The sequence below is a fragment of the Sebastes umbrosus genome, chromosome 8 (assembly GCF_015220745.1).
Source record: "Sebastes umbrosus isolate fSebUmb1 chromosome 8, fSebUmb1.pri, whole genome shotgun sequence".
In the NCBI taxonomy this organism is placed as follows: domain Eukaryota; kingdom Metazoa; phylum Chordata; class Actinopteri; order Perciformes; family Sebastidae; genus Sebastes; species Sebastes umbrosus.
Genome location: NC_051276.1, coordinates 31,146,751 through 31,151,361, shown reverse-complemented (window position 1 = coordinate 31,151,361; position 4,611 = coordinate 31,146,751).

The window sequence follows — 4,611 nt, the reverse complement described above, 5'->3', positions numbered from 1 at the left end:
CTACACTACTCTCACATGATGCTGATCATCAGTGATCAATCTGTTTCAAGAACATTTCATGTGAAAACTTCCTCCTGGTCAAATGTATTTTGTGCTTTAGTGAGAGGGATTCATTTCAAGTCTGCAGTTCAATTTAGACCCACACAACTCAACTTCAATTGTCCCCACATTTACTCCCACATGGAGTTATTTAAGAAAATTTAAATTTAAGAAATACTACTCAAAATGTCTTTAAAAAATAAAATAAAACAAAATAATATATTACATTATTATATATATAAAATATAATAATACTATATACATATAAACATAATATATTACATTATATAATATATATATATATATATATATAAAAAATATTTGTAAAGTAACTTTTAGTAATTTATTTGTTCTTTATTTAATTCTTTATCTGTGTAAAGTGTCTTTGAGTTTCTTGAAAAGCGCTATGTAAATACAATTTATTATTATTATTATTATTATTATTATTATTATTATTATTATTATTATTATATGTATGTGTATATACATATATACTGTATATACTAATCAAAATTTCTTATAAGATAAAATAAAAAAATATATTATATATAAATACTATATTACATTATATATATATAGTATTTCTATATTAGAAATACTATATATATAATATTTGTAAAGATATTTTTAGTAGTATATTATTTTCTTTTATCTGTGTAAAATGCCTTTAATCTTAGTAAAGTGTCTTTGAGTTTCTTGAAAAGTGCTATTTAAATAAAATGTATTATTATTATTATTATTATTATTATATGTATGTGTATATACATATATATATATACTACTCAAAATTTCTTATAAACATACAATACAATTTGTGTATATATATATATATATATATATATATATGTATATATATATATAAACATATATATATATATAAAATAAAAATGCCATGAAAAATTCTCCATTCTGATAAATTTCTCATAATCGCGTGTAACGAACACATATGATGCAAGTTTTAGTTTGCAGTTTTAAATCAATGTGTCAATAATACACTTTAGTTAAGGGCAACACACAGAACTCAACTTGAATTGTCCGGCATGGAACAATTTGAAATAGCCTTGCCATTATACAAGGTTTAAATTTAAGAAATACTACTAATCATGTACATGGGAAGTGATTTGTGAAGCAAGAGAGAGAGAGAGCGACAACGACGATGGGAGCGAGAAACGTTATCGACTCCGGCCCAAGCAGGAAAAGAACAAAAACACAACGATTCTTATGTTCTGGTGATTATACACCAAAGAAAACATACTTATTAATATTATATTCTATTTCTGACAATAGATCCCCCTAAATGTTACACACTGGTCCTTTAAAGTAGCCTATCATTTCTGTGGAATAGTCCATTAAGTAGTGTCAAAGCTTACAAAAGGACAATTCCTGTATTCACTGATGTTATTATGGAGTAAGGCTGCCACTATTTTGGGAATTGACAAAGACTCCGTTTTACAACTTCTCGCTAATGGTTGGCTCAACTTCCCAAACCATTCAGGACACCAGAGTCACCCCCTCGCCCCTATCTGCTTTCATGAGCTGACAACGTCTATTACTCCACGTCTCCCTCTTGAATTACAGTGAAAACTTTCTATCTTCCTTTTTAATACTATTCATGGTTTGTTAACACTATTTTGTAATGCAGCTGTTTCATTTTCTTATTCACGTGTAGCAGATCTACTAAGATACATTACAGATCATCCAACATCTTAATTTCATGGAGGTTAAAATACCTGTTAAAACTGAACAAAGAGTTTTAAAGTCTTCGAAAAGACACTCAACAGACAGCTATTCTTATTCGAACTGCTTGATATCAAACATTCTCTTTGCAACGTCATTACTGTCGATCCAACGGACGTAGTATTTGGGGAGGATGCACTTCAGAATTTCCAGATAACACAGCAGTGATGTTTTTCATTTCCTCACTTGTTATTTTTGGATATAGCACGTGGAACGAATAACTTACTCTGACACAACCAACAGACTTCATCCGTAATATTTGTTAACACATATCTGATGTTCCTCTGACGTAATCTGTGGGAGTGCAATGTGCACTTTATCAGATTGTAAATGTTTGTAAGAAGAAAAAAAAAGGCTTTCCTGTTTATAACTTCTAACGAAATATGGTGCTGCTTCCTGATCTTTTTTCTCAGTAAGCACACAACAGAGAGGGCTTCATGGCAGTCAGATGGAACTCATAATGAAAGACCATTGTTGTCCTATTTAGCTTTGTTTAGTCATGTAATCCTAGCCTGTGGAAATGGCTTAAATGTTGCACATAGTATGACACAAGAGTTTATTTTCTGCCACGTTCATCTTTGTATTCTGCCACCAGTAGTAAGTTTCAGTTGAACATTCTGTTACTAGTAGCAACCCTTACTAGCATAGTAAGGGTTGCCACTAGCAACAGATGATAGTAGCAACCCTTACTAGCGTAGTTCCACAGATGTTTATCATCTGTCATTACCTTTTTATGATTGTTAATATTATATTATTGTTATAATTAGGCCTACACTAGCTGTTTGAGGCTAATGTGTTAGCTAATACAAAATTCAAACTGCTAAAGCAATAGTTTGACAATTTGCCACATACACTTATTTAATTTCCTGCCGAAAGCTATAGTTATAGACCATTACACAGTTGTAAACGTAAACATTAATGTGTCCCAGTTTATTTCCTGTTGCAGTTAAACAGGAATGAGTCCTAAAACCAGGAAATGAGTTAGTATTTTAGCACTTCCAGTTCCCTCGTCTGGAAGTCACTGGGTTTTTTTAATGTGTTTTTAGTTAGATGCCTGAAATAAAGTCTGTAGTTAACGCAAGCTTAAGAGATTTTAACGTCTTGTTCTTAAACATGAAATACATCAATAAATACATGAATTTTGAAGCCTTTATTTGTCCTTAAAAAAGGCGGTTGCTAACAAGTGGCTAAATAAGACTACTAAACGTCATCACGACGACTCGTCTGCCTTTACAGCCGCGTTGTGTGTACTCATGCGACTGTGGTGTAGTTCATTTATAGCCTAACATTAGTTAGTTAGTTAATTGTTAGTTTTGCATTCACACTTCAAAAATCATTCAAAAGTGGTGTTCATTTGTGGAGATTATCTTGCAGAACAAAATGTGTACATATCATAAACGTTTGCTTGTCACAGAGCTTATTTTCTGCAAAAACCCAATGGAATAATCTCATTGTTTTTTTGTTGAGGGAAGCAGGGTAATGTTAACTTCCTGGTTGGTCTACAAAAATACCTCATCCCTGGAGCGCTCATATGTCATGTCACTCTATATGAATGGCATCTGCTGCTGACAAGAAGTAAACATGGAAACAAGCTGTTGCCTAGCAATGGAATTCCAATGTAACAGCCAATGAGAAGATAAATACCACATATCATATTTGTCTGTTATGTTGTTATGTAAAGTGCTTTGAATTGTCTTGTTGCTGAAATGTGTTATATAAATAAACTTGCCTTGTTAAACGTAGGCCTATAGCCAGCAGCTGGTTAGCTTAGCATGAAAAATACTGTGATATAGGTTACATACAGTGTGTAGATCACTGGAATATATACAGTATGTGATATATAGGCCTACTCAGATAGAAAACTTGTTGTTGTGTCTCTGCTCCTACTTCACCACAACAGATTCTTGCATATTCATTATACGTGGCACTTGATACTCTGTTTATGGATTTGGAGCATCTGAGTCCAAGGAATTGAAAACATTCACCCACACATCAAGAAAGTAAACAAAAATGTTTAGAACGGGTGTTTGTCTTCTTTCTGAAATGCCTTTATGTGCCAATCATTGCATAATGTAAGTAACGGGCGGTCAAAAAAAGGATTGAATCATTCAACACATGGGAAGAGGTGTGCAGTAAACGGTCAATTGTGTAATGAAAATGTATTATGTGTTAAAGGAACAGAGAAGAAATCAAAGAGATACGAACCTGATGTTTAGTTTGAGCTGTCTGATATAGATTACATTTTTAAAAACATTTGTACGTGTGTGTTTATGTTTGATTTCCCTCAAGAAGTGGGAGTGCGTTGTAATCTAACACAGATGGAAACAAAGAGGACAGACGCCAAACTAACTACAGTACCAACGCCCATTACATCCTCAAGTACCACGTTCTCAGCTATTTAATGTGGAGTTTACACACAGTAAAAACAATGAACGTGAATTATCCAATGCAAATAAAATCACTACTAAGAGAGGATGGCGCTATTCCTGAGGCTAATTTGTGACTGATTTCCTGAGGAAGGGATGGGTTGAATAAAGAGGATTGTGGTTGTAACTAATGAGTCCTGGTGCCAGGTGGTTAACCACACCGATATAATGTCACCCACAGACTGACAGAGATCACTGACAGGGCGAAAAATCAATAGTTTTAATGTCACTGCACACTTAGTCTAGTCTATCAGTTAGTTTAATAGCTCTGGTAGTTTAAAAACGTGACAACACAATACATGATAAAATACTACACCCACTGCAGACACTGTGTGTGGAGGCTATGTAGTGCATTCAAAGGCTATAGTACATGTATTTACAGTACTTGTTGTATATAGATATCAGAATG